This window comes from Chaetura pelagica, unplaced genomic scaffold, assembly GCF_000747805.2.
Source record: "Chaetura pelagica isolate M959 unplaced genomic scaffold, ChaPel_1.0 scaffold29, whole genome shotgun sequence".
NCBI classification, from domain to species: Eukaryota; Metazoa; Chordata; class Aves; order Apodiformes; family Apodidae; genus Chaetura; species Chaetura pelagica.
This window is the reverse complement of record NW_009970720.1, coordinates 3613299-3637569: the sequence shown is the minus strand read 5'-3', so window position 1 is coordinate 3637569 and position 24271 is coordinate 3613299. Positions and strand designations below refer to the sequence as shown.

Genomic DNA, 24271 nt, shown 5'->3' with positions numbered 1-24271 from the left:
TCTTCCCCCAAAGCTTTATGTGTCAAATCTTGATGTATAAAATCCTGACATCTTGAAATAGAAATTTCATATGTACTTTTAATGAGACTAGAGTTTGGATCTGTTTGCGCCATTTAGTGAGAAACAAGCAGGCTCAACATTCTTCTAAATGTGGATTTAGATCTAGTATAGAATTTAGAGGAATACTAAAGAGAAGGAAATTAGCACCTTCCTTCCTCCTGCATTGACTTCACTGTAGAGAACCGGTGCTTGATGAGTCTGCATACATACTTCTCTCTTGAGCTGATGATTTTTCTCCTTATCTTGTGAGAAGTTCTGCAGGACTTGTAGTCTACATTCCCCCTTGTTCTAGCCAAACTCTAAGTTAGTTAGATACTTCATTATAAACAGGAATATTATCGCTGAAATTCACAGCATCTGTTCCCTATTCCTGTTTCACCTGGTCCAGGGCACAAAATTCTGAAAAAACAACTGCTGTATTAACTCTTAAGTAAGCAAATTATGTCTGGCATATACAAAACTGTCTTAAAGTTTTGTTTTCCTAGCAACAAATGGATAAAATATAAATTTACCACCTTTATACTCTATTGCTTTATGAAAGTAAAAAAGAGAAAGAAACATAACTCCATAGCACCTTTCCCTCCTAGGAACGAAAATAAGCACTCCTTATAATTATCACACTGGATTTCTTTTTCCTGAGTCTCAAAATAAAGCTAAAACACTTTCTTCCTTGAGGTATCAGCATAAAAACTTCTAATTACATATTGCTTTGTTTGAAGAGATAATTAATTGATTTTAATATGACAAAATAATTATTTAGTGTAAGCCACTCATTATTATATCATGCAAAGTTGAAATGAATGGTATGAAGGTTAATACATACTTTTAAAACCTGAGGTTTATTTTATGGTAGCAGTTTTCTGTCTTGAATGATGATTATGCATATGCACTGATATAAATTATCATACCTGCACATAAACATGTGTGTTACCAGAATACACATATGTGTATATCTTGTCTGAGAAGACATTTATATGTAAGCTGTGTTGAATTGGCAGTGATTTCACTGCCATCTGTAAAGTATTTATAGACTACATGGCATATTAGGTTTTTTCTTGTTAGTTTTTGGGGTTTTTTAATGAGATTGATGTGAAGCTAACAGTTGCCTTGGTCAACCAATTTTTCTTTTAAAATGCTGGGGAGAAAATTAGCTTGTCCAAATTCCCCAGAACCTACACTGCAGTCTGAAATTTATTAAAGAATCAACATCTGTCATCCAGACTCATTTGTAATTTCAGCATTTCTCCCTTCAAGTTAGTCTGCTTAGCTTGCATATATATTCTGACTTATCTATGACATCTTTTGATTTGCACTATGGTGAAATTCAATGCCCATATTATGTCATTGAAAAAAAAAGGATCTAAACTGGATTTAAAATATTTAACAGCTGTCATTTAACATGATTTTATTTAGTGATGGGGTAGAAAGTATCTTCTTATCACTTACAGTGGAATACTTAACCTGACTTTTTTCCAAAGAAAAAAATATTCTTATACTGCTTTGGCATTTAATATTACAACAGATTGATGAATTGGCCACCTCTGTCAACTTTAGGTCATCTATCAGTGCTAGAATAGTTTTTTGTTTCCAATGCAGTGTTTTTAATATTTAACTTACAAGTTTAATGAATATATTTAGTTTCCTACAGCAATTTCTTGTATTTCCCAGTTTTCAATGCATACTCATCTGTCAGCTTCTTCATTTTCTGTTGGTGATGTATGTTAAAGACTGTTCATCATCATTCAGTCAAAACTTCATACAGCTTCTGGAAAAGAGTTTATTGCATGATTCTCTGGTCATGTTTTCCCTATAGAAATCCTGGAGAGTAAATATTTGTTCCTATTAATATTTTGATAACTGGGATGAAATTTAATAAGTTGGAGTACAGGATGCTTAACCCAGGATGGAATTATGCCAGTCACAAGTATAAACTAGAAGAGGAGTGGCTGGGGAGCAGTCCTGCAGAAAGGGATCTGGGGGTGCTGGTTGCCAGCAGGGTCGACACGAGTCAGCAGTGCCCTGGCAGCTGAGAGGGCAAACCACATCCTGGGGTGCTTCAAACACAGCATGGCCAGCTGGTCAAAACAAGTGGTTATCCCTCTGTATTCAGCACTGGTGTGGCCTCACCTGGAGCAGTGCATGCAGCTCTGAGCCCCGCAATTTAAGGATGTGAAGAGCCTTGAGTATGTCCAGAGGAGGTAAATAAGGTGGTGAAGGACCTGGAAGGAATGTCCTGTGAGGAGCAGCCAAGGACTTGGGGCTTGTCTAGCCTGGAAAAAAAGAGGCTGAGGGGTGACCTCATTGATCTTTACAGCTTCCTGAGGAGGGGCAGTGGAAAGTGAGGTGCTGATCTTTTCTCCCTGGGATTCAGTGACATCCTCGTGAGTGAGCTCAGTAGGTGTGGGGTAGAATAGTGGACAGTGACATGGATTAAGAACTGGCTACACAACAGAGCCCAAAGTGTGGTGGTCAATGAAGCAGAATCAGCTGGAGTCCTGTAACTAGTGAAGTCCTCTAGGGATCAGTGCTGAGTCCAGTCCTGTTCAGCGTCTTCATCAACAACTTGGATGAGTGTCTTCTCAGCAAGTTTGCTGATGACACAAAGCTGGAGGATTGGTTGATTCACCAGAAGGCTGTGAAGCCATTCAGGAAGATTTGGACAGACTGGAGAGCTGGGCAAAGAGGAACCTAATTATGTTCAACAAGAATAAGTGTAGAGTCCTGCACATGGGGAGGAACAACAACATGCACCAGTACAGATTAGGACCTAGACCTGCTAGAAAGCAGCCCCGTGAAGAAGGACCTTGGAGTCCTGGTGGACAACAAGTTATCCATTGAACAGCAAAATGCCCTTGTGGCTAAGAAGAACAATGGATAAACCCAGTGTGGCATTTTTAGTCTATAAATACATTTAGATTAATTTTTCAGGGGGCTTGTTCCAGTATGAATTTTAAAAGCAGTAACAATTAGAAATTATGCAAGTACCTGCACCTACCTTCATCCTGAATACAAGCATTTGATCAGAGAGGGAGAAAAAGGTTCTACAACCCAGAAGTTAGATCATTTACCTAGCAAACAAAAATCAACTACTTTGTCCTTTTCCAGATGACACAAAGGACAATGAAAAGAAAGAGAACTCAATTACTTTGGGTCTGGGATAATTTTCTGGAGATGGAAAATGCTGGTTATCAATTCAGATAAAAAGGGCTATATTAAAACAGGTATTCTGAAAGAAAAAATAGATTATCTTTTGCTTTTGGGTGGGAATTCTGAGCTGGCACTGCAATTCTTAAATTTTACATTTTTGGAACTTAAGAAAGCAATATAGCCTGTGGATACTAAGCTGCCTCAGACTACACTTTGTTATATGCAGCACAGCAACAGAAGTGCCTCAAACTAGCAAGAGTAGAATGTTTCTCTGCCTGTGCAGGGGGGGTGGGACTAGATTATTTTTAAGGTCCCTTTCAACTGAAGCCATTCTATGATTCTATGATTCTATGTGGGCTGACAGCACTGTGGTTTCAGTATTCTCATTCTCAGAGGCTGGGGTACAATATTTGTGGGTTGAAAGTTTGCCCTGGAGATAACGCATATTCTATCTCTTTAGTCAAGAAAGAGAAATGGTCCTTTATTACTTCCAAAAGACAACTCAGCTTCTGTGGAGGTCTCCTGGGGTACTGTAGGCAAAGTTATTATTTAATCCTCTGGATCACAAAACACATCGCAACCTGCAAAGATGAAAAGTTACATTTAGCCTATCTGCATTTTAATCATATTTGCATTTCAATAGAATTACTCATCTTTGCATACTCTGCAATGCACGCTCTAGTATGTGACTGTATTCCTACAGTCATGAATATTAATTCTTTTGTCCAGAGAAATGTGTGTTCTCTTTAGCGCTACCAGTTAATAAATAATTCTCAAATCTCATTTTTATCTCGAGTCCAAGACTTTTTCTAGAATTTCATTAAAGAGAAACTCCTAAAATGGAAAGGCCTTCTTAAGAAGTGTTCTTTGTACCCTGAAAGAATACATTTTCAACAAGTGAGAATTGTAAGTTCCTGAAAAGTAATTCAACTTTACATGAACTACCAAAAATTTGTGATACCTCCTCAGCAATTTTTGTATACCTCTCTATAGTTTCTGCCAAATACTATGGGAAATAAGATCCCTAAACAAAAGTAAAGTCAATGCATATATAGAATCATAGAATCATAGAATTATTCAGGTTGGAAAAGACCCTTGGGATCACCAAATCCAACCATCATCCCTTCTCTACAAAGTTCTCCCCTAAACCATATCCACCAACACCACATCCAAACAACCCTTAAACACATCCAGGGATGGTTACTCCACCATCTCTCTGGGCAGCCTATTCCAGAGTCTAACCACTCTTTCTGTGATTATTTTTTTTTTAATGTCCAGTCTAAACCTCCCCTGTTGCAGCTTGAAGCCATTCCCTCTTGTTCTGCAGCCAATTACCTATGGAAAGAGACCAGCACCAACCTCTCTACAATGACCGTTGAGGTAGTTGTACAGACTGATGAGGTCTCCCCTCAGCCTCCTCTTTCTCAGACTAAACATTCCCAGCTCCTCCAAGTGTTCTTCATAAGGTTTATTCTCTAGGCCTTTCACCAGCTTCCTTGCCCTCCTCTGTACTCGCTCCAGCACCTCGATATCTCTCTTGAATTGAGGTGCCCAAAACTGGATACAGTACTCCAGGTGTGGCCTCACCAGTGCTGAGGACAGGGGGACAATTGCCTCTCTTCTTCTGCTGGTCACACTATTTCTAATACAAGCCAGGATGCCATTGGCTTTCGTGGCCACCTCGGCACACTGCTGGCTCATGTTCAGCTGCTTGTCAGTTAGAACCCCGCAGGTCCTTTTCTGCCAGACACTTTCCCGCCACACTTCCCCAAGCCTGTAGTGTTGCCTGGGGTTGTTGTGGCTCAAGTATGCGACCCAGCACTTGGCCTTGCTGAAGCGCATGTCATTAATATTAGCTCAACAATCTAATCTATCCAAGTCTCTCTGTAGAGCCTCCCTATCCTGATGCAGATCAACACTCCCACCTAGCTTGGTGTCATCTGCAAACTTACTGATAATACACTCCATGTCCTTATTGAGATCATCAGTAAAGATGTTAAACAGAAATGGTCCCAATGCTGAGCCCTGAGGAACACCACTTGTGGCTGACTGCCAGCTGGATTTGACTCCATTGACCACCACTCCTTGGGCCCAACTGTCCAGCCAGTGTTTAATCCAACAGATCGTATGCTCATCCAGGCCATGAGCAGCCAGTTTTTTATGAGAGTTCTATGGGGAACGGTGTAAAATACTTTTTGGAGTTCCAGATAGACAATATCCACAGCCTTTTCCTCATCCAATAGTTGGGTCATCAGGTTATAAAAGGAGATCAGGTTCATCAGGCAGGACCAGCCTTTCATAAACCCAAGCTGACTGGGCCTGACCCCTGATTATCCTCTATATGTCTTCTAATAACAGTCAAGATGATCTGCTCCATGACCTTCCCTGGTACCTGACCTGAAAATGAATCATGATGGATGTCAGTACATGGCTGTAACTATACCTCAAATATACTATAGCTTGCAATATGAATTTCACTTTTCTGATATAAACCAGTTAACTCACTGACATTTCACAAGAATGAACATTGTACTGTGAGCTATAGTTTTTCATAAATCTTTGCTGGGTAGCTACTGGATAGCTTCCAGCCATCCAGATGGAATCTCAGCTTCAATGAAGGCACAATCGAGCATGATTGTGAGATATTAACTACTCAAGAATTATAGTATTACCTATTTTGAATATTGAGTGTGGAAGGAAGTATGGAAACTTTTAGTAAAGTTAATAGCTTTCTGCAAACAAGAAGATATTTTAGTGTCAAAGAAACTTATCAAGCATTTCTGTTTTCCTATATGGAAGTCCACTGATGTTCTGCAAGTTAAGACTTTTTTTCAAGTTCCTAATTGTGGAAGAGCTAATTACATACAGTGTATTAAAAATATTCTCATTACCAAGTAGGGTTATGGTTGGAATAGGAGTCCTCCAAATTTATTAAACTGGTCTAGTTTTTAAAAAAGTACTTCATGGGAGTGAGCTAGAGCTTAGCCTACTGTGGTGGGAGATCTAATTTGCAGAGAAGCATAGAATCGTAGAGTTACTTTGGTTGGAAAAGGCCTTTAAGATCATCAAGTCATACAGCTAACCTAGCACTGCCAAGTCCACCATTAAACCATGTCCCCAAGCATAACATCTACATGTCCCTTAAATACCTCCTGGGATGGTGACTTGACCACTTCCCTGGAGGACCTGTTTCAGTGTTTAATAACCATTTCAGTGAAGAAGTTTCTTCTAACATCCAATCTAAACCTCTCCTGGTGCAACTTGAGGCTGTTTCCTCTTGTATCACTTGTTATTTGGGAGATGGACAACCACCTCATTAGTGTCACTTAGTGTCCTGGTCACTGAGGAAAATAAATCCTTGATGTTCATACATTCATCCTAGGTTTCAAAAACTACAAGGACTGTAGGTCTGATATGCAGATGTCAGAATAAATTTCTTCCAATGCAGGTAGAGCCTTTATTTTGAACACTGAATTGAGCACAGAATTGGAAAATTGGGACCTTACTTTGTTCTGCTCTGATTTAATGAAAAGTGTTTCACTGAGAAAGTTGCTAGTCTGATCGTCTATGTTAAACACTCTTTTAGGCAGGAAGATGTGATTCATGTGGTCATCCAATGTTTTCCCTAACCATTTTACCATACAATTAGTTCTTAAGTAAGTTGACTATTTACACAATGCTCCCTCTTAAAAATACCTTCTGACAGTTTGGGACAACAACAAAATATGCATAATATTACAATAATTTATCACTGATACACATGCACACATTTGTCATAACCTACAAAAGAGTAAGATAAAGCACATGAGCATTCTAACCTCTGTGGCCAGCACTCACCCTGTGCCATTACTGGTAGATAATCTTCCTCCTGAGTTGCTAAAGTCTTTTTCAAAGCTCTTAAATGGGAAATATTTAAAATGTTTTTCTTCTCTGGATGGAGGTATTGAAAGTTTATGCGTAAAAGCTTTCATGCCATACCAGAACCTCATTTACTGTATTCTCCTGAGCATTATTCACATTGTAGTATTCAACAAGGACCTTCTCTCATTCTGCAGTAGTGCCATATTTTTGCACATTAAAAAGTGTTAGTAATTTATTTAAACAGCTTAAGGCTGAAAATGTCTGGGCTCATGTTATATTGCAAGAGCATGATTTGATATTGAATCCTTACCTTAGTTCATAAGATTTAACCTTACACCTTGTGCATATATTATGAATTTGCTGCAACAGAAGAGAAGTTAATGTCTTTATATATTTGATGTCTGTGGGTGTAAAAAGTACAACTGCACACATTAGCATTTAATTTCCTCCAAATATCTGCCAGCTAAAGATCCCTGAGGATTTTGTTTAATTTGTAAGTGAAAGCTGGAAGACATTCTGCTTTCTCTGTGTCTGTCCCCCACACCAGAGTTCAATTAAACACCTCCCCTATGGTTTCCTTCACCTGGAAAAACAAAGAAAATGTACTAACACAAAAAGGACCGGCGTCTGAATTAGACAGGTGCCTGTCAGTTAGGTGGATATATATGCAAGTGGGCAGTCAAGCTGCCATTCTTCACCCTTGCCTCCAGTGAAAGTAAATCTCCTCGATTTACTTTCACTCATTGAATCAGACAAATCTGCATTTTTCTGTTGATTAAAACAGCTAAATCTTTCTTCTTTAAGTGTTGGCAGGTAATGGTCAATTTTCTTTTTCTTTTGTATTTGTCACATGCTTTCTTAATCAAAAGAAAAACAGAAAAACATTTTCAGCATGGAAACTGGCCATTTGTATCTACAGCTGTTGAGACAAAAATGAAAGTTGTTGTAGCAAGCAATGAAAAAAGAACACAAATATATATATACCATAAAGCTAGAGACATTTTAACAGTGTAAAAAATTGTGATGAAAATTGAGTAAGAAAAATATATGTAATATTAAATTAATTTAAAATATCTTTATTATATAACATTAGGTTAGAAAACTTCATCAGCTAAAAAATAATCTGATTCAGCCAATAAGAAATAAAAATAAAACTTGCAAGATGATAAAAATATATCTATATGAACTGACAAACCATGTAGCACTAGCAATCTCCTAAGTTACAGAACAAAATAGAAATGCTTATTGTTCTGTTTTATCCTCTGATGGAGCTACTATCATGCTCAGCATTTTGAAGTTTGAATTAAAAAACTCTGTCTGCATGAAGAAAAGCAGAATTGTATGTGAATATATAAATAGGAAAATAAAGAAAGAAGTTAATGTAAATAATGAGTTGGAAAATATCATTAATGGGGCTTAAAGATAATCTTCATAAATATGTGGTCAATATGATAAAGGGCAGGAACACTGAAACAGTCATAGAAAAAAGATAATTAAGAACATATTACATTAGGAACATATTATATGCACATTTTTGTACTGAAAGAAGAGGGTAAATTGACAACTTTACATCAGAATTTTTCAAAAACTTATTAGGTACTGTAGGCAACTGTCCTGATGCTGAGTCTGGACAAAGACTTGAAAGACTGAAAACAGATATAGATATAATTTGAATTATTTATAATAATCAGTAGGTTTTGAGATTCTATGATTCTATGATTCTATGATTCAAAAGGACCTTTGAATACTTTAGGAGATTAATGTCATTGCTGGAGAAGGTTATTATGTTGCATATGCCAAACACTGGGTTTAGGTACTAGGTTAAAGTGACGATATTTTCTTTCAAAAAAGTTGTCAGAGATGTGGCTTGAACAAAGACTTTTTCCCAGATTCTCAGAGATTATGTGCTATCCAAGGTATATTGAGGCAAAATGCCAGGAATGCAAGGCAAATGAGAGCAAATTTTCATTCTTCTGATTGATCACTTCTCATAGTTTAATGGATACTTTGCAGTGCACAGTCATCTTGTTTCCACTCTTCCTTAGACAAAGCTGCTTTTCTTCTGGGTATCATAATCCCAGTTAAATTCTTATTTGGATTAAAGTAAGAGAAAAAGATGTAATCTCTCAGCTTTTTTTATTTGCCAGCAAATAAGTGTTCCAAAAAAATCTTACTATCATTGTTGGGTTTTTTTGTTTGCCGTTCCCCTGCAGAGCCAGATAACCCAGTGCCAATTATTGTGGTCTCTCTACCAGTTTTGATTAACAATTGCATGTCTGATGGAGATTTATCATCATGTTTGCTCACCGCCCTTGAGTAAGGGGCACTTGATCTCTCTCCTCACCTCAGGTCCGAAGGATGAAAGAATCTCACACAGAGCCCCTTGCAGTCTTTGTGATCTTTTCTACAGGAACCCATAGGGACCATTCAGTGTGATGTGATCAACTCTATCAGTAAATGTATCTCTCACCTCAGTGTTAACATCTTGCAGTATCGTGGTCTTTCCTCATTTACAATATCCCTGACAACTTCCAAGTTGTTTTAGACATAATAATAACAATCTTTGCTAACTGAGGTTACCAATCAGCAAAGTTGGATCTGTTTGTATCTGAGGAGTGGAACGAGTTTTTCATAAAAGTGATGTATGTCCTCTATAAACATACACACTAAGTGGCAAAAATATCCCTGCTTATATCCCTTAGTTCTTTAAAAAGGACAAAACCCTCACAAACAACAAATAATCACTTTTGAATGCTACCATGAATTATATGAAATACCATCTAAGAGGAAAAAAAAGTTACATAAAAAATTGCATTCTATACCCTGTAATTCATAAAAGATACACACTGGGAAGTAGAGCAAGATTCATCCAGAGGATGGAGGTCTGCAGAGTCACAGAATCAGTATCATGGAATGCTATTAGAGCATATACAACTAACAGGGGAGATAGGAGGAGGACAGGATTTAAACTGGCTTGCCTGCTACATACATTATTGAGGAGAAATTAAGTGCAACTTTTACCTTGAAGCCTGGCATAATTACCTCAATTGATTTTTATTCATGTCTGAATCCAAACAAATTGGCACATTAAACTCCATATTTGCAGACATTGTTATTATGGCACTTGGGAAGCCTGTATTATTGGCAATTAAGGTGTCAGTCTTAAGTCTGAGTTCTCTTGCCTTTTCAGTTCTTGACAAAGTTGTTTGTAGCATGTTATTTTTGAAAAAGAAACAGAAACAGCTCCATTTGCCATCCCCTTAGAAATCACCTCCAATTAGCATAATTGGATTCTTTAAGTCTACATACAGCCTCTCATGCAGTGAACTACCTATGTGGCAGCAATAGAGAGTAGGCTGTGCTCTTCTCTGCATACTTTTAAGACTTAAGGTTTGTTAAAAGATTTCACAGTTAATGAGTGACTGCCAAGCAGAGGAACATTTATCTCCAGGATTCCTGGATTGAGTTGAGGTGCTCCTGTTTTCTTAGGGCAGTTTGTACCTAGAAGTGAGCAGAGCCTCAAAAGTTTCTAGTCACCAAATTACAGCAGATCTTAGAAATTCAAACATGGTCTTTAAATTGTCTTTGATTTTTTAATATTTTTTTTTTTTTCAACTTCACATCACAGAAAAGAACAGAAATCCTGTGGAGTGAAAGTTACCTTTTAGGACCCATTTTTAAAAAAATTACACAGTAAGAGTGGTTAAGATACATGTTATTGTCACGTATTGACTTATTATTCCTTCTTTTTGTCCTTACACACCAAGCTTTTATTTATGCCATGGGAGAATGAGGATATCCTCTGCTGTGGAAAGAGGGGAAGTATAAAGAAAGGCCAGGAGAAGGTGTGATACTGTATGAAATAGAGCATTTTCTGTATCCATGAAGAAGCTGCAAAATTAATTGTAGGGAAGTGCAGAATAAAATACTACATTATTCATTCTGATGTGGTAAAAGTACAGTTAATTGAAAATTAGAAGGCAGTTAACCATCCATGATTTAAACTTTAAAATACCTGACGAATTGTAAAACTTATTGTGATAGTCTGAGATTGAACTTGGGTATTTTTTATTATTTATATTGTCATATCCAGTCTAGTCTGCGGATTTTCAGTCTGAAGGATTAACATTTGTGAAAGTTATGAGCACTACTGAAAAGTCATATATTATCAAACAGAATGTGCAAGAGGTGTTAAGGCCAACACTTACTTTGATTATATTTGAGTAGATGTAATCCAGATATCTAAACAGAAAAACTTTTTTGTTTGGGAGAATATGTAGACTGCAGTGAACACTGTCTGTGCCCATGGCATATGCATTTTCCTTATGTCTTGAAGATCATTCATTCTCTCCAGTTAAATGACGAATGTAAGATTTGAACTGCAGACACATCTGCTTATTTTCCTAGGGATGTCCTTGAAGAAGAGAAATTTCAGTAAATAAATATTTGTCTGCCAGCAGGTTAGTGAAATTTAAATTAAGCTAAATTGAATTATTGAATTTATATACAAATACCACACCAGGTAAATAAGAATGGGAGAATTTTGCTTTCTCTCTCTTTTTTTTTTTTTTCTCTTTTTTTTTTAACTGTCTGGAATATAAATATGGTATATGTTATACTAGAATTGCATACAAAACTTCCACTACTAAAAAGAGAAAGTCTGAGAAAGACATAGCCCGTTTCTGATAAGATAACTATACACTTTTGAATTTCCCATAGGTCTTTATTTTAATATATAATGTAAAAACTCAGAGTAAATTCACCTTGCCTAAGTTTGGCAGTTGGAAATTTCTATGTATATTACAAGCTAGTCATTTTTAGGCACAGCAGTAATTAGTGGTGAGAGACAGATATCCTCAGGAGAAGATTCATTTTATCCTAATACAGGTGTGGCAAATTGTGTTTGGAGGAGCCTTCTTTTTTTCAGCTGAGATGTAGATAATATATTAGGAGGCACAGTTCATATACTAGATGTTTGCACTGTCCTTAAGGAGGACCTTGACAGGCTGGTGAAATGGACTGACTGGGCTCCCCTAAAGTTTAACAAGGGCAGAGAGAAATTCCTTTACCTGGTGAAGAATGACCCCATGCACCAGGGCATGTTGGGGAAAGCAGATAGGCAGAAAAATACTTCATGTTATTGGTGGGCACAAGCTGAACATGAACCAACTGTTGTGACACTGCAGCAAAGGCCAAAAAACCTCCTGGCCTGCATTAAGAAGAGCGTTGCCACCTGTTCAAGGGAAGTGATCCTTCCCTTCTAAGCAGCACAGGTGAGGCCACATCTGCACTGCTGTGTCATGTGTACAGTTCTGGAGCCTCCAGTAGAAGAGAAATATGGACATAACAGAGCAAAAGAGCATGAGGTGGATGAAAGGAGTGGAAAATCTGTCATATGAATAGAAGATGAGAAAGATGGGACTGTTCAGCTTGGCTAAGACAAGGCCCAGGGAGATCTTCTCAGCATGTATGGATACCTGATATGGGGGTACTAAAGAGTCAGACTCCTAGTGACACTTAGTGACTGAACAATAGGCACTATGCACAAAGTCCAATAGGGGAAGTTTTATTTAAACATAAGTAAAAAAGTTTTTTTTCTGTGAGAATTATTGGACACTGTAATAGACTGTCCAAAGAGGCTATGGGTTGGTACCGTTTATGTTTTTCCTGAGGTGGGTTGGTATCTTTGAACAGTCTATTACAGTGTCCAATAATTCTCACAGCAAAAAAAACGTAAGATCTAATATGATAAAATAAATTTCTCTCTTAGAGGCTAAGTTGTTAAATTTACGTAGCAAAAGGTTACTAGTAAGGAAACAAATGATAGTACTCACATTTATGTATATCACTCATAATTTACATAAAGCTATATAAAACCCGTATATAAACTTTTCTGTGTTTACAGAATTATATAAATTTTATTTATGAAATACTCTTCCAAAATTTTTCCCATTTATTTGGGGAATTGTGTCATGCTTCACTACAGCCTGTCTTTTGAGTGAAAGCTTGGGTCTGGGCCCGGAGCTTTGCAGCAATTATAACATGACCAAAATTGACAGGATTTCTTGCTGCTTCACCGGAGTTGTTATGAGTGGAGAATTCTCTGAAATTTCTTCGCTCTTAATTGAATAGGAGTGAGATTCATGTGAGAGTTTATATGCCTACAGCAAATAATGCTGTTCAGCCTTTAGAAAGCCATGAGAGCTAGGCTTTTGTGGGACTAAAATGTGTGCAAATTGTCAAGCCATATTCATCTTGTCTTAACTTGTGACATAGCAGAATACATGATAAGTTCTCAAAGGCATGAGTCATGGAATAATGAAAGGTTTTCTAACTTCTCCAGTTTGGAAAAAATATAAAAATGGAAAATCTTTACACTCTTAATGCATACTTATAGAAAAACTATTCTGTAAGTTATTTAGAAAATTGTTTGTCATGGTTAACTTCAGGTAGCATACAGTATTTTTTTATTTGGAGAATAAAGGCAGTAGGTTAGGTGACCCTGCTTGAGCAGGGGAATGGACCATCTGACCTCTAGAGGTCCTTTCCAACCTCAAGCATTCTCCAATTCTGTGATTCTTCAGTGATTTTTTTTTTCTTATCTATTTTCTAATAATCCCACCTTTCTGTTTGTCTTCTTGGTTTCCAGAATCAATCTATCCATAAGCCCTCTGCATCTACTTCTCTATCTGATAATAGCTAATGCAGAGCTCAGCGTGACTTAGTAGCAAGGTTTTTTTAATGCATATTACTTTGCATTTTTCAGCACGTTCATTAGTTGTTTAGCTCCTCAGTTCCTCACTGTCTTCAACGTCTTCTGATAGTCTTCATACTCAGTGGTTTTGGCTTGACTAATTTATGAAAAGTTCAAGAAATATGAGACTACTAAATATTTTAATACTAAATATTTTGCCTTTTTTTAGTGTAATAATTTTACACTCAAACATATGATACTTACAAATCTTACATCCTTCCTACGTTAATCAAAGTGGCTGGTTCAAATTTTCAATACATTTTTCAAACCATGATAGTATTCCTTGTGTTTTTCAATCAAAATTTGAAGTATTTCCAAACTGTAAAGGAGACACACAGAGCTAGTTTTATACCACATTACTAAAAAAAGAGTTGGTCTTCTGACTATCGGGTAACTTTTTTTGCGTTGTTTTCTTACTTTCGGGTAACTTTTTTTTTTTTTTTTTTTTTTTTTTTTTTTAACATATGAACATATTATGCATTGATAGAAACAAAAAAAGTAAAAAAAAAGAAAAATAAATATAATTTAAAAATCATTACTAATAATACTAAATAATAATAAAATATGCCCTTCTGTCTCTATATGTTTAGAGAACAGTTGTTTACTTTAACCATAATGCAAAAAAAATAAATAAATAGTTTGTTTGAAGAAAGATTACTCTTTTCCTTTTCTTTATGAGTAAACATTGAATTTTTGAAAGACCAGACATCCATATATCTCAAAGAAGGAAAACTCAGTTTTTCTTTCAGGTACAAAGCCAGAATCAGCTGAATATTGAATGCCTAGGATAACACACACTTCTCTACCTTTCAATATAAGAAATAATCACTGCTGGGTTTTTGTTTGGGTTGTTGTGTTTGTTTGTTTGCTTTCTTTTTCCCATCCAGAATTGCATAATAGTTTAAAATAGCTAATGAGAGCTGCCAATATTTAATTAAATGCAGTAGGGTTAAATATTTCTTCCCTTTCATACACACAGGAAATTAATTCAAAACATTAATGTTTTATGGAGTGATTCTATTGATTAGTGTTTTTTTGTTCTTTTGTTTTAATCTTTTTAAATATATTTTTATATGAACATAGTATGAGAAGAAGATATAAGCTTATTAAGTAATTAGCACACAGTTAAAAGTATTTTGGGTAATCCCTAAGCATTGCTTTCTTATGTGAGGTGGTGTGTTTGCACAATTTTATTTTATTTTAAATAAAGCTTTTATTACATTTTTCCCCTTGCCTGTGAGAAAATACAGAGCTATTGGAGAAAAGAATTTGCTGATGGAATAATGTATTCAGCCCAATTCAGTTGTTAAAGCTGTGGTCTTCTGGTAAATTTTTGCAAAACACAAATGACCACCTGAGATTGCCACCTTCATTGTGTATTTGGTTTTGAGGTGTTGTGGGGTGTTGACCTCTGTGGTCAACTGCAGATTTTCTACAGTTGGCTTATTTATTATGCTAAATTAATTTGGTTGTCCCACAAACCTATAACACAGTTCACACTGGTTATGGATAAATCTGAGGGGAGGAACACATTCTTCTTATAAAATAAGTGTTAATGGCCCTGCTACAAATACTAATGTAACCATTTACAGTGAACCTTTTCCTGTTCTCTGCCTTCCCTCACCCAAGTCAATTAAGTTTGAACTTATGAGATGTCTCAGCAAGACACAAAGGTGGGCATTTTTCCGTAGAACATGCTGATTCTACCAAAAAAAAGCCCCAAACAATACTTGTCTGCTAGAGAGGAGATTGCTAGATATATACGCTTATATTAATAGCGAATTTATTTATACAGCTTTTAAGGAATCATCACAGACTTTAATATCAAGTGCATTCATTTTCCACAGATTAAAGGTTTTATATAAAAAGGTGAGGGTTTAGTGGTTGAACTTTGGATTTGTTTGGAGTTCAGGAAACATGGGTTACCAAACTTAAAATTCACATTGAAAAAGGCTAGAAAACACTAAATGTAACATAACTACAGTTTAGGTACCCACATTCAGGTATTTACTTCTCAAATCCATACCTAAGCATGTTTTTTTTTCTGGGTATTCTGAAACTATATAAACTTTGAATGGGCTGTATCCTCACAGTAAATATTACTATATGCTGTTCTGGTAGCAATCCTTAAAATATGTATGTCTAAGTACCTAGACTCAACAAAAGGATATCACTTAGGTTCGACCTTTCGTCAGCATCTCTCAGTGGCTGATTTCTGTGGCATAGAATGGCGTTGGTGACTTCCAAGCTCTACATTAAACTGACAGTCTAATGCATGAAGGGGTAGACATCATGGTACCCAAATCCTTAACGCTCTTTATGGATCTGGCATCTAGGCCAGGATGATTGATCTTTCATTTGTACTTACTGGCACGAGTAATGCATCGTTACTGTACTATTATGGTAAATGTTTAACTGGTTACAGAATCTAACTGGTTTTAAAATTAGGATTCTGAAATATGGATAATAGCTATTTTTATAATCTTTTTTCTTTGTTACATACACATATGTTATGCTTTTTGAGGTGACAATTTCTTTACAGAGTATATATTTTTTTTCATGTCTTTAACATCATAGAGTTCCAGTTTTTCTATCTGAGGTCTACCTTTGGAAAAAAAAAACAAAAACTATTAAAGCTTGATTTGCTTTGTTTAATCTCTGTGCCTTTGCGATTTATTACAATCACTATTGGTGCTAAGTGGTTGGTTGAAGTTTCTGCATTATTCTTGCAACAGAGTTTATGATGAAAGGAAGCTGGAAATGTCATCAAACTTATAACACAGGCTGTTAGCATTCTTAAGAATACCTATTATTTACCATGGGATGCTGTAGAATAAGCCTTTTTAATACCACCACTTGAAAGGCTCACAGATGCAATTAAAGCATTACTAAGCACTGAACACCGTGTACCCCACAGGGAAAATAAAAATCTATGTTTCACATGCTTCCTACAAGGCTGGTCTCTGCCACTTTCTGTAATGCTTCACAGATAGCTAGGCCACTTTCTATACTGGGGTATGTTTTTCTTGTCAGTGAAATTTAATTAGTTTTAATAACACTAATAGAACTTCACAGTATGCTTTAGAAAGAGCCTGCTTCTTGTGTGTGATTTTAATAAGAACAGTTTTATTTATTTTTCTGAGTCTAAAACTGAACAGAAGCATATTATTACATAACTGCAAGGACATACTTCAGGGTATGTTTCATTTTCCTGATAACGAACAACTGAAGGTTCATGGTCACTGACCCAGTGTCTCATCTGGCAATCAAGTACTGTAATAACGACCTTTTAACCTGTGCCATGTTACAATTCTTCTAAAAGTCTTCAAAGCCAAGACTAATATTTTTTTCTTTGTAATGTAAAAGAAACCAATTTCCTTGTTGTTTTGGATTTTTTTTTCTTAGACTGGACTTCACAGACAAGGAAACCTGTCTCTCAGTTATGTCCAAGTCTGAAATATATTTTACTTTTTTTTTTTTTTTTTCCACAGTACCACAGTGTTTTTAGAGAAAAAAATAAAATGCAGGTTTCTGCTATGAATTCTTCTTACATGCTGAGGCCTCTAAAAGATGCATACTGTGTAGAAGAGGTCTCTGCAAAAAACTGAATTATTCTGAGGTCAAAACATGCATTAATTTTGAAAACTAGCTATTTCTTCAATATATTGAGAACTAAATATCTTTAAGTAGTTCACATTGTCTAAGACTGTTAGTTTTGAAGAAAATCTTTAGTTTACTAACTGGGAAAAGTGTCTGCCTTTGAAGAAATGCAATAACTTTTAATCGTGCAATATATTTTTAATGTGTTTTACATGACATTTGTTAATTAATTACTTAAAGCCGTGGTATCTCAGTCCCAGCCATCTTTACCTAAAGGATTGTTGCAGCTAACTGCTTCACTGCATGAATTGTTTTTAAGGGAAATTATTTGTTATGATTTATTAGTTGTTAATTGTCATTTAAAGAGAGACAAAAACATTTTGTGATCTAATGAGCAAACTGAGATTTCTATGGTGGTTTTTGCTGTTGTTTTTCTTTTTGAAATAGGGACTTTAAGTACTACAAAAGACAGGAGAATTCTGCAGTCAACATAAATGTGAGCTTATCCTCCAATACAGCTGAAATGTAAGGCCTGTTTGGCCTATGGCATGTCCTACAGGTTAGCTCTTTCCTCCCCTGCCTTCTACATGATGGCCTCTGACTATTTTCCACAGTAAATGAAGCAAATGAAGATTATGAGTTCCAGTGTGTGGAAATCTAACCTGAAATTTAAGGCACTAGAAAGCCTGCATGAGTAAAGCACAGAACTGCAGTGAAGTTAGAAAATAACTAGGAAGGAGACAAGAGTAAGAATTCAGAAGCTTAATTGTAACATTTCTCTTTGGCCCGCAGCAAATCAATAGCTGATCTATAATATTCTGCTTTTAAGCTTCCTTGTGATTAAAGAATTTTACATTTTTCATATGTATAGGCTGATATTGTAGAAGAGGTTTGAAGGCTACGGATTATAGGAGGTCAGTTCAAAGGCAAGTAGCTTTCATCTTGAAAAGTCATATCCTCAATTGCTAGGTATTTCCTTAGATATTTTTTTTTCCTACTTGTTGTAAAGAGAGTTGTGATCTTCAACCGAAATTTAGCACTACAAAAAAACCACGTACTTAAATTTAAAAATAATTTTAATGGTTAGTAATCTAATAAGTAATATATACCATTCAGCAAGTTAACTTAATTATTATTTTATTAAGTTTAGACCACTCCTGCAAATACTCATTACATCACTTCAGTGTCCCTTGTGTAGACTCAATGAAGTCAGCAGAATCTGCCTGTTAAATTGCCTGGGTTTAACTAAGAGACTTATAAGTATGTAGCAGTTAAGTTCTGTAATCTACTTTCATATGTCACAATAAAATTATAGTATTTTCCTAATAAAGCTCAGCTGATATAAATACCTCAAAATAGTTTATGAGAAGGACTGTGATTCTTTAATGGCACTGTTACAGCATTTTGATTTCTGTGTCCATTCACACTGAACTGTGTACTATTTTGTTCAGTACAAATATACTTCTAATAGAAATAATTTTTATATAATAATGTAGATTGAAATGTGTTTCCTCTTAAACAATTCAGCATCACTCTTTTTTGATCTCTCTTTCAATCTCTCTTTCAGTGTTCCAAAAGCCATAATGCAAAATGTGTGGCTCAGTGTTTTTATAATCTTTTATACTAAGGCTTTGTGGTTGTAAAAGTTCAGTTAAAAAGTGAGAATTTGATGGAAATAATCTATTGTGAGATGTTTGCATTAATTTGACAAATTTCTACAATTTCTCTGTCCCATATGTGTTACACACAGACTGAAAGTCAGAACAGGTGTATTACTTCTTTATTTGCAACTAAATCTCTCCTGTATTTACTAATTTAAAGCTTTACAAGTCTTTCATATGCAAACTCTATTCCATTCCCTGTTGATAATCAAATAATCTTCGACTTTACAACCGTAACTATTTTTCTGTCAAAAAACATAGGCTAGGAAGTTGGAAGTTGTTATGTTGATCACTGAGTCTTGATGCCCACAGTCCACAACCATGCAACAGATGTCTGAGAAGGATCCCACAGAACAACCTTTCCACTCTCAACAGGACCCCAATGCCATATGAGAAGCTAATGTTTTCTTCTGTAAAATTCAGAGAGTAGTTCTATGAAATAATTTTTTAAAAAATATCTATTTCCCAACAGCTGCAAGTGGACTGGATTTCTTTACAACTCACTGAACGTTTCTGATATTTCAGGAAACATACTTACTTCGTAGATCTTCTGATTCTTTTCTTCCTTATTGTTAACCAAATAATACAAACCACAGAGCTTTATGTGATACTGGAAGTGTTAGTACAAATATACTCCAACAATATGAATGGGTGGCTTTAACAGCATGGAGCCTGCCTTGCAGCTCTGCACAGTCTAGAGAAAAATCTTCAACTGAGACAACTTAGTTTAAGAAAGCTTTAATTGTTTTGTTTTAGTTTTTATCTACACATGTTCAAACAAAAAGCAATATGTGCACAAATATACCAATTAACACAAGGACTATTTTATTTCTCTTTAAAGTCCTGTTTGTTTGGGTTTTTTTCTTCCATTGTTGTAAGGAATTTAATAAAAGTTTAGTATAAATTTCTAGTTTTTAGTGTTTCTAAGTATGTGAATGCATAAATTTATTGAGAAGTTTATGTTATAAAACACACAGTCTGTTTAGCACTGTGCTTTCAAGTTTAGGCAACAGCTGGGAATCTCTGTCATTTATTCTGTTTTGCTTTACTTGACATCATTATCAGAAGTTAGGAGATGGAATTTGTTGCTAAGTAAACTACTAACATGTTGAATTCTCTGAAATGAGACTCCATGAAACAGAAATAATCTTTTGTTTATATTATGCAATATTTTATTATCTTCTTCAGATAGAACTGAAGAACTTTACAAGAATTGCCCATATTTTTAGCCAAGCTTATGTGAAAGTGTCTGTATAAAGTAATACCTGTATAAAGTAATTATTTGTTTTATTTTCTGTCTCCAAGTGTCTAGTCAGTTACCTCACTTGGTAAAATTCTTTATGGAGAAGAACTGATTAACCTTTCATTATACCAAACAGTTCATCCCTTGGTGCACAGTTCACACTGACATGTTACGTTCAATTTTTCTGATGCTACTTTGTTCATGGATTATTGAAGTGTACAGTTTTGTACCTAATAACTTTGAGTCTTAAATACTCTAATACAACAGAGTATTAAATCTAAGTGCATTTTTTTCCCAAACTTGTTCCGACAAAATATGAAAAATAAACAGTACTCAGTCTTATGAATATTTATTCACTCCTTTCCTCTTGTGTTTTGTCAAATAGATAATTATATTCATTTGTGTAGAGACACAGTGAGCTGCAAAATCAGCATAAGGTAGGTGGAGCACGTGGCTAAAAGCAGAGAGAAACGGATGGGAGGAGTGCAAGCCTTTCTGAATCATTTTTCTTGTGTAGGAGCAAACTGTTAGCTCAGACAAACCTTGTACCTTTCTTATTTCAAGTCTCAGAGGAAGCAAAGCTGAAAGGCTGTAAGAGCAGTACCATGACCCTGCTTGTGTGCCCTTCCATTTCCCTGGCTCTGGAGCTGATGATCGCAGGGCTCCAAAAAGAGTAAATCCAGCTGATTAAACCCCATCTCCACCCCAAAAATACCCCTCTGTCAGCAAGGGTTAGCTTCTCCCCGAGGTAGCAGGGTCCTCAGTGGGGCAGCAGGGCAGGATCCATCCCACCCCCTGACCAGGAGGAGGGTGTCTGGGGACTCTGGGACAGCCCAAGCCATCAGGTACCTCTCTGACTTACAGGTTGAGAAAAGTTACCCTGATATCTCTGTTCTGGTTTGGTTTGGTAATGGGGGAAGGGTCACAGAAGTAGGTCCTATAAGAAGCTGAGAAACTCCCTCTGCTTCTAAAACCCAGACAAGGAGCCATTAGGACAATAGATGCGCCTCAGCGGTTAACATACAAAAGAACAGCTATAACACCTGAGCAGGGAGGCACTTGCGGAGAAGAGCTGAGCTGGAGGAGGAGAGTGGTGCTGGTGCTTGGTGAGGAAGAAGGGGAAGAAGGTGCCCAAGCAGAAGTTTCCCTGCAACCCATGGTGAGATGGCAGCTCTGCCTCTGCACTCGTGGAGGAATGTGGTGGAACATTCCCTGAAGGTGCCAGGATGGGTGAACTTGGCCAGTGGACTTAGATTTTGTGCCAGTGGACTCTGATTGTGCAGCTTTGGAAGACCCCGGCGCCAGGGGAGGTGGTTGTTCCCGAAGCAGCCTGTGACTCTGTGGGAAGCCCAGGCTGGAGCAGCTTCGGACCTCATGGGAAGGACTCATGAAGGAGAGGTTTGTGGAGGACTGTCTGATGCTCTGGATTCAAACCATATGAGTCTAATGAGATGATAACATTTTTAGGCTTTGACTACCACCCTGCCCAGGTTGGATTTGATCACATCAGGAGACTGTCCTTACCTATCAAGAATCTAAGTCTGATAGATTGCAACAGTAGGGACCATTTTCTGAATAGGTAGGCATTCTTGGAAAGTGGATGTCAATGCCAGAGACTGTGTATTGGCTCCTAAAAAGAACCTTGAATGTTGCCATTCCTTATTTAAAGGCTTTCAATTGCTACTCTTCTTCTCATAATACTAGCACAGAATGAGATCCTACATTTAAGTACAGGTGTCCTTTGTCCTTCTGTCAAGAAGAGAGAGGCTTCCTGTCAGGGAGATAGTATGTAGCTGTGCAAAAGGGAAACTGCTCTCTTGGAGTAGGCTTGGGATGTGCTCATCATAGGTTGAGGAGATGGATGTGTAGTAGGACACTGGAGGTGGAAGGCTAGACATCAAGCTCTAGCATGTTTTGGGAAGATAATGATGTGTGAAAATAGGATGATTGATGTGGTGGTCTATATAGAGCTCAGATGTGATTTTTAAGGGAAAAGAGGAGGCTAAATATTTCAGAAGGAAGAAAGTAGACCTAAGTCTTGGTTGTGGCCTCACATTGTCTAGCGTTGGCCTTGATTGCCACAGTCATTTTTCCATTTATGTTGCCCAGAGCAGTTTTTATGAAGAAAATGCTGTTTATTTTTGGGAGCAGAGTTTTAAAAAACATTTCTGTGACAGAGAGAGCAAAATTTATCTATAATAAAATGGTACTTGCTTCAAGCATAAATAATTTTAAGATCATTATTCATTCTTTACAAACAATTGTAACTCTGTTGTGTTTCTTTGAAATTATTATATAGTGGTGGGTTGTTTGTTTTTTTTTATCAGATCTCTAGTTTCAGTTTACTTCATATTGAGAGGATACAATCAAATATATAATACAGTCTCAGATTTGTATCAAAGGTGATCCAGCAAATTGAAACACTTAACTCTGTTGTTCAGTTGTGTTTGTGGTTAAGCTGTAAAGCCTTATTTGAAATGATAATTTCAAGGCTTTCTTCAGGATATATGTCTTTGCCAGTAATCCTGATGAATTGATGACCGGGAGTTAAAACAAATACCCTGAGCCCTAAGATCATTTAAAGCTATTTATATATCTCTATTTGTTTGTTTAATTTTATGCACAGTGAACTAATAAGGAAGGTGTGCGTAGAATATCAGGAAAAAATAGCTATTATAAAAATAAATGGAAGCGAGAGGGGCAAGCATGGCTTTAATTTACTAAATAACAATCTCAGGAGAAAAATCTGTTCCTCTGCAGTTCTGGTAATGTGAATGGGAGTTATTTACATGTATTAGGAGGCCTGTTTTCCCCAAACAGATCACACACTTTGTATCAATTTCTGCTTAAATGGGCATCTTAGAATAGTTCTTTCTCCTTATTTAGATACGGGAAGGCAGAGAGGAGAATTAATTTCAGATGGCTTTAAGCAAATGTTAGAAAGGTTAACATTCACAGACTTCCAAATATCTTTTGGGCAGCTGACATTTTCAAATACTAAGCTTTTCCTTTAGCTGAATTACAGTGCTGGGCAGAAAGCAATGGATGTGTGAAATGAAATATGCCATTCAAATACAGAAAAGAAGGGGAAAACTGCTTGTAACTATTACAGAGAAAAAAAGGTAAAATTGAATGCCTCTGCTACAAGCTGAGTGTTCTGTTTGAGGCATTTTGAGTGGCCTTAATATATTTTATTTATGAGAAATACTTGGAAACTCTTTTCTCGCACTGAAGTATCTCCAAGGGTAATTTATTTTCAGATGAGGAAACTGCCTATTCAAATGAGAGACAGATATGGTTTAAAATTCCACAAAACCACATTGCAAGCTGAACCTGAACAGACATCGCTATGTCTATTGTATGCACCCCTACAGCATGGAAACTGAGTATGCATTGCCACAATGCCTCTGTATATATGTAAGATACATATGATTATTGCTGGACTATGGTACAGATACAGGCCAATCATTGTCCTAATTAAATGCAACGTGATAAAGAGCTCCCAGCAGCACTGCATCAAAATATTTTTATTTAATACATTTGTACCTTTTAGTACTATCAGTCCAATGTGTCTTTGCAACAGAAAATAGTTTTACTTAGAGAAACATATATACCAATGTTGATGACTCTGGTAACATGGATTTGCTAATCAATCATGAACACTTTTGCAGCCTGCTAACAAACTGGAGCCTGTGCAGTGACATTGTGTCTATGAATGTTCCTAGTAATTTCTGGACTTGTAGCCCTCTTCAGCCACATTTAACAAAGGAATGGATGTCACTCAGCAATGGGACATTGCAGTGATAGTGACTAACTTCATTCATGTACCAAAAAGAAAGGGAGGGAGCTAATATTACTGAAATCTGAGGAAACTGCGGGTATTGTAGGGAGGATTCAGTGATGAAAGTGTGCTAAATTATTATAAATGGGATGCTGATGTAGGGA

At 36.5% G+C, this 24271-nt stretch overlaps 1 protein-coding gene across 1 annotated transcript in view; it reads left to right on the top strand.

Annotated features, from left to right (window-relative positions):
* Positions 1 to 24271, top strand: part of GPC5 (glypican 5) — a 643456-nt gene that overhangs the window by 279400 nt on the left and 339785 nt on the right. The gene's annotated exons all lie outside the window — the stretch shown is intronic.